A 15,201-nucleotide genomic window follows, 5' to 3' on the forward strand; every position below is an offset into this window, starting at 1 on the left:
ACCCAGAACAGAGTGGGACTCAGGGGCCTGCCTTTTAGCAAACTAGTGCCCTGACCTCAGGGGACTATGTCTATTGTTTGTGAATGCAGTATTTTACTTTGTGTTCGTATATACATACTCCTTTTCATAAAAGCAAGTATTTGACTGGACAATTACTTATTGCTGCTGCCAGACATATTTTGAGTCCCCCTCGTCTCCCCCCCCAAATAAGCCTGCAGTACCACTGAGAGTCAATTGCTGAAGAGGTACTTGGCCCAGTTGCTCTGGATTCATAGTATGCTAGGCCCCAGGGCATCAGGATTAAAAGGCCCCAACCCCTCCGGTTGGGCACAGTAGCTCATGCTTGCCTAGTGGCCCTCTGAAAGTGGTTCTGACATGACTTATTCTGAAAAAAATTATATTATTTTTATTTTGGTCACTAAGTACCTATCTTTACATAAGGTTAATCAATTTCTTACACCTTTCTTTATTATTGTCCACCCTTTTTATAATGTGCAGGTTTGTATGCACCACAAACTCAATTAATAATTTTTGGTCAGAGGGTGGCACTACAAACAGTGAACAGCCAATCACCACTAGCCTAGCACCCCAAGAAACAGAAAACATTCACTCATCACCAGCCACGGAAACCCCCACTCACTAGGAGACTTTTTCTTGGGGTTCTCTGACAGTCTGTGTACTAGGAAGTGTCCTATCTGGATACTTTAGTTTACCACCAATGTCCCACTGCAATCCATTTGGATAAACAAGTTATTTTCTATGCTTAGGCACTTCACTCGCAAGGCAGAGTCCTGGTGTCAATGGCGACAAGATCTTTTGTTACTAGTGTTTGGCTGGGATGCAATCCAAGGCCTATATTTATGAAATGTTTGCACCGCCTTAGCGTCATTATTTTTTACACTAAAGCAGCGCAAACCTTACTCCATATTTATATTTTGATGCTAGACATATCTAGCGTCAAAATATCTGAGTTAGCGCCATTTTTAGGGAGCGCCAATCCACCTTCTGTCTCATTGTGACAATAAGATGCAAGGTAGGCGTTCCCTTCTTTAAAATGACCTAGCCCCCTAGCTCCATATTTAACTCCCAACGCTAAAACCACGCACACTTAGAAAAGGGACCCAAAAAATTACGCTAAGGCCGATTAGCATCAACATTTAACACCTGGTCAGACCAGGCGTTATAGTGCACTTAGCCACATTTCCTTAGGGAAACACTGTGGATTCCACCATGGTGTCCCTATTTTGGGCACATAGATGCCCACCCCAACCCCCAGCATCACCCCCACCCACACCACAGGGACACTACAGGTGGAGGGAGCCCATTCAAGGTAAGCTAAGGTAAGTATATATGTTTTATTATTATGTGCCACTGGGGGACACCTATATGTGGCCCCCTGGCTGGCACTGGGTATGTTGGGGTTGTCCTCGGGACACTGGTCCCCAGTGGTGGGCATTGGGGTTGTGGTAATGACTCCTGTCTATACGTAGACAGGAGTCGTTATTTGGCTGCTTGTGTGTGAAAAAATGACACAAGGTTGACTAGCGGCTGATATTTTGCTGCTAATCTGCCTATCGCCATTTTTTCTAGTGCCGTCCAACCGCGGGTAGTATTATTTTTCATTACGTTAGCCATTCTTTAGCGCCATTGTGCGTCATTTTATAAATATGGCGCACAGATGACTCTATGGAATGACGTTAGCCCACGCTCATATTTTAGTGTCATTTTTCATAAATATGGGCCTAAGTATTTCCAAAACCAGTTAAGGTGTCCACTGGGTTTTTATTGTTGCCAAGGCGGGAGATATAGTTGTGGATCAGATGTCACTATAATATTCCCCTTGGGTTCCTAGATTTAGGGGCATGTATATCAGGAACTACAGGATACATCCAAAATTTCTGGAACGCGGGCAGCTACAATACAGAGGAACCCACTGGACCCCAAAGCATTACAAGTTCCTGTTGAGAATTGAACCTTAGTGTTGGCAACCAACCACAGTAAAAATGGCAATATTTCAATGATTGTAGAGAGTAAAAGTTATTCTGGAAACAGGACGACTTCCCAGAGCCAAATGAATCAAATCCGTGCTAGAGGTGTGCAGGCACAAGACATACTGGTCTCTTTGGGACTTGGGAAATAGAGTAGAATGTACACTCAAAGCGGACAGGAAAGGGAGGGGATATGGAGGCTTCACAATTCATTTGAAGAATGGAATTTTTTCAAATCCACAACCAAGGTAATGCTTGTCTGTAGTGCTTGTCTCACTTCTCAGGCCAGCTGGTATGTGGGGATCATGTGGCTCTTGGGTATAGTTGGCTCTTTTAGGAGTCCTATAAGCTGGTCCTCCAGTTAACTGAGATATGTGCATAACCTTCTCAGGATCAAAAAAGCGTTCCATCTTGCACAGCAGAAGTCAGCATATTTTCGATCTATGGGTCGCAGGAAAAAAGTTTCTTTCAAGAGACCAGACTTTGTCTCCAGCCTGCACAGAAGCAATGCAGCCCAGGAGAGGTTCAGTTCCTGGAAGTGTGTTTGCTCTTGGCAAGGGCATAAAGTTGTCTAATTATACTAGTTACTGGATCAGCGGTTCTAATTTTTATGAGCCTTTGGGAACGGGACCAGGGAGCCTGTTGCAGCCTTTTGAAATACAAGCATTGACAAAGCCAGTAGGTCTTGCCTATGCAAGAGCTATTGGCTTTGCTAATGTGGTTTAGCCATGTTGTTCACCAGCTTGGCTAATGCTTAGTGGCATAGAGGAGAGTGGAGTGTCGTAGAGTGGAATAGTGAAGAGTAGAGTTTTGTAGAGTGTGTTGTGTACTGGAGTGGCAGTGTGTAGTCAAGTAGAGTGGCATAGAGTAGAGTGGACTGGTGTAGAGTGCATTGGCATAGAGTGTTGCAGAGTATAGTGGTGTAGAGTGCAGTGGCATAGTGTTGCAGAGTATAATGGTGCAGTGGCATTGAATTCAGCAGTGTAGTGTACAATACAGCATCATAGAATGCAGTGGCATAGATTAGAGTGGTTCATAGTAGAGTGCAGAGGAGCAAAATGGAGTGGTGCAGAGTAGAGTGGCATAGAATGCAGTGATGTGGCGTAGAGTGGTGCAGAGTGGAGTGGCATAGAGTTGAATGATGCAGAGTGCAGTGGCGGAGAGTCGAGTGTCATAGAGTCCAGTGGCGAAGAGTGCAGAGTAGAGTCGAGTGGCATAGAGTGCAGTGGTGTGGAGTGGTGCAGAGCAGAGTAGCACAGAATGGAGTAGAGTATAGTGCCGTGACATAGTGGAGTAGTGCAGAGTAAAATGGCTTAGAGTTCAGCGGCAGAGAGTGCAGTGTTGCAGAGTAGAGTGTTAGAGTGCAGTGAAGTAGAGTGACAGAGTACAGTGATGTAGAGTGCAGTGGTTAAGTGTAGAGTGCCATACAGTGCAGAAGCATAGAGTGGAGGGCATAGATTGGACTAGAGTGGCATAGAATGCAGTGGCATAGGGTAGATTGTTTCAGAGTAGAGTGAAGTAGTGTGGAGTGGTGCAGGGTAGAGTAAAGTTACTAGAATGGCAGAGTGTAATGTAATAAAGTAATGTAGAGTGGAGTGGCATAGAATATAGTGGTGCAGAGTAGATTAGAGTGGCATACAGTGGACTGGTGTTGTGTGCAGCGGCATAGAGTTGAGTGTTACATTATAAAGTGCATTGGCATAGAGTGTATTGGCATAGAGTGCAGTGTTGTAGAGAAGGGTGGCGAAGAGTGCATTGGCGTAGTGTAGAGTGGTACATGGTAGAGTAGAGATGTATCGCACGAAGTGGCGTAGAGTGGAGTGGAGTGCAGTGGTGTGGAGTAGTGTAGAGTGGAGTGGAGTGGCGTAGAGTGGAGTATTCATGGTGTGGTAGCACACTGCCATTGCAGACAACACAATTTCAATTGAAATGACCATTACATTTGCACAGACATAGAGTTTCACTCATCAGTAGCTACAGGATACATTCATTCACACCAAATCCCCAAATATTACTGACATACCAAGGAAATTGTATTGAAGGAGCTTGTGATGAGTGCTATACTGCTATACTGCTAGCATTTCAGAAAAAAATGAGGGGCAGGTCCAATGTGGAGTTTTTCTATTTTTCCACATGTTCCCTTATCTGACCTTTTACACGTAGGTTCTCTGGCTCCATAGGTCACCCAGATGCCAACTCCAAGAACTTTTTAGCAGTGGCTTAGTCTGCTGCTAAGTAGGGGAACACAATAGGGGAACACAAAGTGGCCACAGTCATTTGTTTTCAAGGGACTAATCTCCCTCGATTCCGTATGTGGTGACTACCTGGTTGATAAGAGTGTATAAAATTTGCATTTAAGGTCTTTTTCCGATCTCCTTGGAGTGAGGTCTACTTTTGGCTAAAGGTAAATACTTTATTGTTCAGTTAAATAAAACTTACAATATTGATACAATAAAATCTCTAAATGAGACATCACTAAATAAATAACATCATAAAATAGCTATTTGCCATTTAGTTGGATACCCGTTCATTTTTTTTTTTTTTTTTATCATCTTACAACTCAACCCGCATAAAACGAAAAGGGCTTTGACATTAGTCATAAGTCATGTAATGACAAACTAATTCTTAAACCGCCAGCTCTAAATTATAATTGTCCAAATGGGACCAATTATATTGAAAACTGATGTGCTTTAGCATACAAGGTTTATGTAGGCATGGATCTTAATCAAATATTATTTAGCAGTATATGAGGACATCCCACCAATATTGTTGTTACCATTTGTAGGAAGCTGGCTCTGAATATACTATATCAAAATGAGAAATAGTGTGCACAGGGTCCAGGGGTTCCCCAGAGGCCTAACAGAGGATAAAGAAGATAATGCTAATGCTCTCTTTTGTGGTAGTGTGGCCGAGCAGTTAGGCTTATCAAAGGGTAGTGCAAAGCATTTGTTGTACACACACAGACAATAGAAGAAGCACACACTCAATGACTTAACTCCAGACCAATGGTTTTTATATAGAAAAATATATTTTGTTAATTTATTTCTAGAACCACAAGATTTAAGTTGCAGGTAAGTACTTCAATAATTTCGTATTTGACACATATATCATTAATACTTTGTTTAAATTCTGTAAATTATACAGTTTGTGAAATATTGGCAATTATCTGTTTTAAAAGTTGACAGTGCAATTTTCAGAAACAATTCCTGGTGGGAAGAAAACTTAATTCGATTTGCAGGTAAGTACAAAACTTACAGTTCCAGCGTCTGGGTTTTAGGAAGTCCACAGGTTGGGGTTCAAGTTAACCCCAATCACCCACCACCAGCAACATGGAGCTGGCTGGGTGCAGAGGTCAAAGTTGAGGCAAATTTAACATGGGCTCCTATGGAGACTGGGGGCACTCAGTTTCAGATCTGCAGGTAAGTACCTGCGTCTTCGGAGGGCAGACCTGGGAGGTTTAGAGGAGCACCTGGGGTGGTGCACAAGTAGGCACCAAACGCACACACCCAGCGGCACAGGGGCACATGGGTGTAGGGTGCACACAGAGCATTGGGCTCCCAATGCTTTCCTATGAGGGGACCCAGCCTGCAGCACTTGGATGCTGCAGGCTGTGTCCATGGGGTTGGTTTTGGGAAACCACAGGCTGGACAAGTAGGAGGGCCACCCACTGAATGTTGCTGCACCGGAGGTCGGGCTCCCCAAGGCCATGGGGCTGTGGGTGCAGTGGACCTTCAGGCAATGTGTTTCTTCGTTTGGAGCTTTCGCGGTCAGGGGGTCCTCTGGATTTACATTGCAGGCGTCATCGTAGGGGACAGGAGAGGCCGACCCAAGGTGGGCAGTTGCTCGTAATGGCCTGGGGATCCTCTCTAGTCGTTTGGGCCACCTGGACATGGGCCGTGGGCGTCGGGTGCAGAGTGGTCAGGCCTCGCGGATCCGGAGAGGCTCTGGAGTCATTGGAGGCTGTTTCTTCTTGGACAGGGCCGCTGTCCACAGGAGTTCTTGGTCCTCTGTGGTGCAGGCAGTCCTCTGGAAGCTTGGCATAGGTCACTGGACCCGCAGGATGCGTCGCCTTCTCTTTGCAGGTTCTTTGAAATAGGAGACAGGCTGGCAGCTTAGCAGTCCTTCTTTCTTCTTGTGAGGACGCCAGGAATCTGACAACATGAGTTCAGGGGAACCCTTAAATCCTGGATTTAGGGTTGTTGCAGGGGTCAGAGGGCAGTAGCCAATGGCTACTGTCCCTGGGGGTGGCTACACCCTTCTTATGTCCACTCCTTTGGGGATGGGGACACAAACCTAACCCTATTGGTCCCTGTCCTCCGAACTAAGATGGAGGATTCTGCAGGGAGAGGGGTCACCTCAGCGCTGGACACCTTAGGGGTGGTCCTAGCTGGGGTGGTCACTCCTCCCTGTTTTCCCTAATTTTCCTGTCAGACTTGCTGCCAAAAGTGGGGCTTTGTCCAGGGGGCTGGCATCTCTACTAGCTGGAGAGTCCTGGGGCACTGTAAGATGAGGCTTGAGCCTTTGAGGCTCACCGCCAGGTGTTACAGTTCTTTCACCCAGGACAGGCTTTGTTTCTGGCCACAGAGAGCACAAAGGCTCTCACCCCATGAATGTGTCTAAAAGTGGCAGGCTGGCACTGACTGGTCAGTCCTACACTAGCAGTTTGGCTAACATACAGGAGGCATCTCTAAGATTCCCTCTGGGTGCATTTTTCAATAAATCCCACACTGGCATCAGTGTGGGTTTATTGTGCTGAGAAGTTTGATACCAAACTTCCCAGTATTCAGGGACACCATTATGGAGCTGTGAGTTTGTAATGACAAATTCCCAGACCATATACTCAATATGGCTACACTGCACTTACAATGTCTAAGAATGGACTTAGACACTGTAGGGGCATATTACTCATGCAGCTATGCCCTCACCTGTGGAATAGTGAAACCTGCCTTAGGGCTGAAAGGCCTGCTAGAGGGGAGACTTACCTATGCCATAGGCAGTGGTTTGTGGGCATGGCACCCTGGGAGGGGTGCCATGTCGACTCTGACTTTTTATCCCAACTAGCATACACAAGCTGCAAAGGCAGTGTATACGTGCTTGGTGAGGGGTCCCCCAAGGTGGCAGAAAGCATGCTGCAGCCCTTGGAGACCTTCCCTGGCCACAAGGCCCTTGGTACCAGGGGTACCTTTTACAAGTGACAACTGTGTGCCATGGGTGTGCCAATTGGGAAAGAAAAACTGGTTAGCAGGATCCTAGCACACTTCCAAACAAATTTGGCGTCAATATCAGGCAAAAAGCGAGGGAGTAATCATGCCAACAGTGGCACTTTCTTACACCATAAAAGTCTATTTAGTGCAAAAGGGTGAAAACAGAAGTGCTGTGTGCATATCCTAAAATACTATATACATATTCTAGATTACCTCTTAAAAACTATTCTTTTTTGCCAAACTACAAGGCTAGCGTAACATGAACAATCAAGTGCAACTAGAAACGTTTGCCATTGAAAGATGTTACAATAAAATTCATGTTTTTAGTTTAGTCTGTACAGAAGGGTCAGGGAAAGTGCTGTATGCAATCAGGTATTTCCTGGTTAGTAAGAACATGGTCAAATAAGGTGACCAGTTTCTTCGCCCAATACTGCAGATTATGTTTAAATATTGCATGTGGAAAACCATTAAGTCCAGGTGCTACTCCGGGTAATCATTTCCCCACTTTTCCTATCGAAACTGCTTTTAATGAGGCTTCCCCCTCCAATTTTGAGGCCACTGCTTTTAATGGACTCTATGTTACTTCTGCTCTGCCATACATTGCTCCTATGTAGGTTGAACAGGAAGCTTCCGAAATGTTCAGAGTTGATGGCGACATCCTCGGGCCAGCAGCTTGGTTCACTGTTGGAAACGGCCCTTTCTGCAGGGTTCTCCCCAACCCTTTCGCCTCTCTCCTCCTATTTTTCTGACAGTCTTTTTGTTGGCTTTAGGACTCTGAGCACTTTACCACTGCTAATCAGTTCTAAAGAGCATGTGCTCTCGCCCCTAGAACTTGGTATAGTTGGTTTACACTTGTTTGGCTAATTTACTTTACCTACAAGTCCCTTGTAAAGTGGTATACCATACACCCAGGGCCTGTAAATTAAATGCTACTAGTGGGCCTGATGCACAGATTGTGCCACCCACGGAAGTAGCCTTTCAAACATGTCTCAGACCTTTCCACTGCAGGTCCTGTGTGCGCAGTTTACTGCCACACTGACTTGGCAAGTCAAACTACTGGCCTAGGCCTAAACTCCCTTTTTGCTACACCTAAGTCACCCCTAATGTAGGCCCTAGATAGCCCTATGGGCAGGGTGCTGAGTATGTAAAAGGTATGACAAATTATGTTTTTGTACCACATGTCCTAGTAGTGACAAACAACCTATTTAGTTTCTCACTTCTGTGAGTGCTGCCCCTCTCATAGAATTGCATTGGAAATGCCCTGACATACGTCTAAGCGGTATCTTCTGATCTATGAGGAATAGTGTGGGCATGTTTAGTATGTTTGGAATGGTAGTGAGGAATCCTGCTTACTGGTGTGGGAGGATTTTTTATTACTATTTTAGAAATGCCACTTTTAGAAAGTGGACACTTCTCTGTGCTTATAACTCTAGTGCTTGCAGCCTGACTCCAATCCACATCTGGGGCAGAGTGATCGCTCCACTTGGTGCACACTTTCCAGACAGGCATCTGGGTGTGGCAGAAAAGGCATCTGCATACTGATAGTCCTCCTGGGCTGGTGAGAGGGAGGGTCGTCACACCTTACATTTGTATAGGCTGTGTCCTGAACTCACACAAAGGGCTTGTTTACCCTACTGATGTCTGGAGCTAGGGCTGGGGTTGAAGGGGGGTGTTGCGCACTTCTAAAGTCCCTTAGAAGTTCCTGCTGAGATCAAAGCGAAACTGAGTATAAGTATAGGGGTTGTTCCCCGTGTTGTTAGACATTGTATGAACCTGGAACCAGATGCTGCTGGAGGGGGCTGTGATGCTATAAGGAACCACCAGGGGACTAATTTGTGTTGTGCTGACCTGTGGCCTGCTGAGCCACAAGAAGGACTACCACTTACTCTACAAGGACCCTGGTGTGCTAACCCTTTTCTTGCCCCCCTGCCCTGTGTTCACCAAGTCGACTCCAGGGGCTGGGTGGTGTGCCCCCTTCCCCCTGGTTTTCTACTTTTGAACGCTAGAGGAGTGCTAGAACCTGTTGCTGGGACCTCATGGAAGAGTAGAAGTGAGAGGCGCTCTCCAGTTTCTTGAGCAGCATGTGCCTTTCCTTCTTCCTTGTGCCTTCGGCATAGGAGGCCCGTTCTGCAGTCTGCACAGACAAAGCATGTACTACATAGTGCCCCCAGGGCAGGCACTCACTCCTGTCTTGGGAGCCTGGAGTGAGGTTGCACTCTGTGCCTCTGCGAGGAGCTGACATCGCTGTGCCCAGGAAAGATGAGGACACGCGGCTGGCCTTGTAAGTTGGAGGCTGCGTTGCACTTGCCCCGACCCATGAGCAGGAGAAGTTTGGCAGTGGCACCGCCTGGACAGGGGTGGCTGCCTCAGATGATTTCCACGTTGGGAACTCGCGCACCTTGTCGGGTGAGGGCATCTGATGTGGCGCTCACGGGCAGCCCTGCCTGGAGGCTAGGGTGATCTGGCCTCCTGACTCAGCGGTCCAGGAGGACCCCGGATGCTCTGCAGTGTTGCCTGGAGCATTGCAGTCAGCCCGCCTTGCACGGCAGTCGCTTGAGCATTAGCGGACAGCTTCCCTTACTGCGGTAGGCACAGGGGACCTGGTGAGGTCTCCGCGCAGATTTCTGTGGGGTACCCCCCACTCCTTTCTTTGGATAAAGTGTACTGGGCAGGGGCGCTGGCTCAGTGGGACATGCACTCTATTCTCCAGCAGGACAGGGTAGCGACCCTCAATAGGGGTCCCCAATCCTGTTATGGCTATTTGGCAGTCCCGGTGATAGAGCGCAGGAGCTCCTGTTCTGTTTGTGGTGGGTTCTTTTACTCACCGGATAACTTATAAAGGAAGTGCAGACGCTCTGTATTCCTTGTGCAACGGGTGCTTTTGGGAGTGATTTTTGGATATGCTGACCGGGGAAGATCTGCCTCTACCGTATATCTTCTAAAAGGAGAGCAGAGACGCGAAGGCCTTCGTTGGGGGATGATCTACAGTTTACCACTGTGTACCCTTGCCTCCGTATTTTAGGACCTGGGGGCATATTTATACTCTGTCTGCGCCGAATGTGCGTCAAAAATTTTGACGCGCAAACCTTGCCCCATATTTTAACTTTGACGCCCGAGCTCGCAGACGACAAAATCCCGCTGTGTGCGTCATTTTTTGGATGCGGCAACCCGCTTTGCGTTAATGATATGCAAGTTAGGCGTTCCCGTCCCAAAAATGACTTAAACGGCCGTGCGTCGTATTTATGCTTTCGGGCAAAAATGACGCACGGCCGGGAGGCGGAGCCAGAAAATGATGCACAGCCCGATCGGCATCAAAATTTAACACCTGGGTCAGGGCAGGCGTTAAAATGGGGCAAACACATCTGTATTTAATCAGAACCCACAGAAGTAACAGCAGAGCAGCAAAAGGGAGACATGGAAGTGATTCTTATCCAGCGTGCACCCAGGCGCAGAGCCCAGCAGCTACAACAGCAGCTACCACAACACCAGCAGGGACCCCAAAGGCAGCGCAGAAGGCAGGAGAGGATATTCCGCCCCAGAACAACCCTTCATGGCCTCAGGGAACACAACATCATCCAGAGGTACAGGTTGAACTGGCAGGCCATTCAGCAGCTGCTGCAAAACATTGAACCGCAGTTGGCACCCACTTTGCTGACACCCTGCACCATCCCAACAGAAACCAAGCTGCTTGCCGTACTTCACATGCTGGCAAGTGGCTCTTTTCAAACAACTGGTGCCCTGGTTGCCGGAATATCACAACCATCATTCTCTGCCATTTTGCCCAAAGTACTGGATGCCATCATTGAACTTACACCCGCCACATCTGCTTCCCTAACACACTGCAGAAGCAGCAGGAAACAAAACAGGGGTTCTACCTCATTAATGGCTTCCCACACGTACTTGGTGCAATCGACTGCACACATGTATGCCTTGTGCCACCTGCTGCAACTGAACACCTCTACCAGAACAGGAAGCACACACATTCCATCAATGTGCAGGCCACTGTCGATCACCAGGGATTGATCACCAACATCGTGGCTAAATATCCTGGGAGTGTCCATGACTCATTCATCTTCCGTCACTGCACCATCAATCAACACTTCCAGGATGGACGGTATGGCAATGGACTACTTGCTGGTAAGTACAAAAATCTACTTATATACACACTGCACAGCAACCCTCTAGGACACACAACACATACACCTCAACAGCAACATGTGAACAGGAACACACTGAGGTCGTGACATCGCTAGCCATGTCTCATAGGTCTGCAGTGAACCTGTCACACATCTGAAATTAGTGTACACTCTAATATTAAGAGGTCAATGATCACAACGTGTGGCGTGGGTTGCCTAAATGTCACCTTGCAAATTGTAAGTGTCCCGATGATGTTTACATTAATCCATTGCATAAGTCTCAAAGGTATGGGATGTCCAGGGTACATTGATATGAACGTGTTAACAACACTGTCAATTTTAACCTGTGTATGGAACTATCATCTCACCCCCAGTGAAGACACAGGGACACCTGTATCACAAGTCACAATGCTAGGGAGGGCACACTGTACTGCAAATCCCAAAACATACTGCTGACAAACGGTCAGCAGACAAACACTTGTTCAGCCAAGGAAACAACACAATGCAGATGGTACATCCTAGAAGCCTAGGATGTGACATTATAACACAAAAGAGTCAAAGACAACACAAGACAACTACTGCCATGAAAGGTCATTTCAATAGGGCCAGCTACATGAACATGATCCCATTCATTTTCTCTTGCAGCTGATCAGGGGTATGGCATCCAGCCATATATAATGACACCTATTGGCAACCTGAGTACTGCAGCAGAGCGTGCCTACAAGGACGCACATAGGAGGACACACACCATAGTCGAGAGGACCTTCGGCATCCTCAAGTCAAGGTTCCGGTGCCTCAACATCCCTGGTGGTAGCCTCCTATATTCCCGGGAGATGGTCTGTAAGATCCTCCTAACATGTGCAATATTGCACAACATTTGCATCAAAAGGAACATTCCCCTCCTGGAACCAGAGCCACACATGCCTGAAAAGGAGGAAGAGGAGGATGGTGGCCTGCAACATGAGGGGGAACTACAGAACACAGCCGCTGGTAAACGCAGGCGGCAACATATTCTCAACAATTTCTTTTAAATATAATCACAATCACCACTTTAATGAACTAATTTAAATAAGCACCTATAATAATCACCATATCATGGTCTGGCTAATTATTTTTGCACACCTTCATCTCTACTTATCAGAATAAGAGTGTTGCCTCATGGAGCATTGCTGAGATACTGATTAGGACACTGAAAATCCCAGAGCTAATGTGATGCGTAACATACAATGGTCACACACACACACACACTGTAAATGACATATATCATGTACATTTCTCCTTTGAAGGCCAATAGCAGACAGTAGGCACATTTCAGTTATCCACTGCACAGTTGATATGTCACATTACCCAGAGACAGATTTGTTGTGTAAGTGCTATTTATTGAAAAGTGCTGTAGTGCTATCTGTACATTGTCTATGAGTCCATTAGAGTGACATCTTACATTGTGATCCTACACAAGGGGTTAAGGAAATGCTTTTGACATGCTGGGGGGATGTTTCAGACAGTGCAATGGGACTGGATTTGCCAATGAGTAAGAGAGAGACAAGCACTGGGCAGACTGACAAGATATACTGTGGTAAGTAGAACAGTCATTAAGTAGAGCTGTTGCAAGACTGGCATGTTACAAAGCGCAGGACCTTGGTAATAGTTGGCCATGTGGCAGTGACTAGTGCTTCCGGGTACTTTTCAGTGTGAAGGTGATCTGTTCCATGTCTTCTTCTTCTGATGTGTGTGTTGCCTCCTCTGTCCTTGGTGGTGGTGGTTGTGAAGGGGCAACACACACCTCAGTGTTAGAAGACGTGGAGTCAGACATCCCGGTTGCTGCTACCTGTGAAGGTCTTAAGGGCAGTACTGCAGCAAGGAGGATCTGCTGGTTCTTGAGAATAGCAGCCACATCACGATGGTAGGCAGCCAGGTCGACCCTGAGGGGTTCAATGTTGCATTTGTGCACGCGTTGACAGGATTGCTGTTCTAGGTGTTGGGTCAACTGTATTACAGCTGTGCTGATTTCCTTCTGGGTTTTTTGCTGTTCCTGCAAGATAGATGTTAGGGCTTGCATAGCTGCTGCCTGATCTGCAGATGACATCATGCACGAACGCACCCCCTCTAGGCTGGCTGCCATAGTTTGCATCCCCACCCGCACCTCCTTGGCCAGCTCCCGCTGTACTCCAACTACAGTTCTCTCAAAGCTGGTGCCAGTGTCGTCTGAGTCCTCAGCTGTATTGGAGCTGGCAGGTCTTACAATTGGGGTGGTGGGTGGATCCTCTGCGATGGCTGCTTGTTCTGTGCTCCTCCTTGTGACTGAAGGTGGGGTCTGGAGGGTTTCAAGGACCTTTTGGATAGTCTCCTGGGGAATGTTTATCGGCTCGTCATCCATATCATCAGGGTAATCTGGGACAGGCATATCCGCAGGAGATCCATCTTCCTCTGCAATGAAACAGGGTACAATTAGTGTGTCTGTGTTGTGGCAAGAGTGATGTGACATGCCTGCCTTGTGATGAATTCACATTGTGATCTTGTTTCGTGTTCATTGCTCCAGTCCTTCAGATGGGCATTCTCCCAGGCCTATGGCCCACCTGCATGTCACATGTATGTTATTGAGTTATTAGACTTGTCGGCATCATCTCTTCTAGGTGTTGGTTTTGGCCAAATAGAGAATTGCCACCTTCTTGTCCTACTCAACCCTCCGTCTACATCCATTCTCATGGTGAGGCCTTTCACTGGCTGTGGGTGTTCTGATGGCACTGGCAGCACACTTAACAATCTGGACCTGCCCCAATCTCTGATCTTTCACATCCACTTAAATGTATTTGACATGTGGCATATCCTATGCATGGCAATGCTATGATCCGATATGGATGTTGGCATTGGTAATGTGTACTGCTGATGTTGGGGAATGTGTGGTACATTGGATTTCCCTGATTGTCGTAGCAGTGTCCTATTTCCTCCTCTGGCTGTGCAGCTGTATGTCAGTGACCAGTTACATGTGGCCCCCCCTCAATGCTGTTGTCTGAGCAGTATGACATTTGGGATGTTACATTGTGACCCAGGCACAGGATGGACCCTGAAATATGCAGCATGGGTATGTCCTTAGTGCTGTGTAGCTCCTAATGTTGATGACATTGGCTGATGTTTGCGGCAACTATGGGCATTGGCATTTGACAGGACTGGAGCCTTTGTCTTGTTTCAGGGGATTATTGGAGTTGTCATCCTCAATCCTCTAATTTAGGTGTGTATGATCCATGGGGAAGTTACTGCCATTGGCTACTTGAGCTGCACACAGAGTGGAGGTGGTAGTGGCAACTGTTGTCGCAGTTACATTCCAGTTGTCGGTATGGCTAGAGGTTGTTAAGAGGGCCCTAGTTAATGTAGGGGGTATAGTGGCTGACATGTGCCGGGATGTCAGTTTGACGTTGTGGTCTTCCCTCCTGGCGTGGATTTCCCTTTGCTCCATCGTTGGCATGGCAGCATGCCCCCATGAGACTGTTGTTGGTGTAGTGTGCCCCAGCTTCTGTTTGTGCAGGCCGTGCCCCCATGCCATCCCCCTTTACCCATGCCACTCCATGTATATGATGACTTCCATGCATTTTGTGGTCGGTATCCCCCCCCTGCTTACGGTTAACATTAGTGCATTTTGATTCCCCATGCGACTTACCCTGCATGTGCGTTGTCTCCTGGTAGTCTGCGCTGTCCTGTCCTTGAATCCCTGTGACGATCTCCTCAGGGATGACGGCTGCCACCATCTCCTCCATGTCGTCCAGGGCCTCCTGCTGTGCTGGACTCCCACCTCCAGCCTGCAGTGTTGCCTTCCTGTTCCTGGCCATCTTTTCCTTTGTCCTGCGCTTGCAGTCATGCCAGCGTTTCTTGCACTCG

The sequence above is a fragment of the Pleurodeles waltl genome, chromosome 3_1, assembly GCF_031143425.1.
Source record: "Pleurodeles waltl isolate 20211129_DDA chromosome 3_1, aPleWal1.hap1.20221129, whole genome shotgun sequence".
NCBI classification, from domain to species: Eukaryota; Metazoa; Chordata; class Amphibia; order Caudata; family Salamandridae; genus Pleurodeles; species Pleurodeles waltl.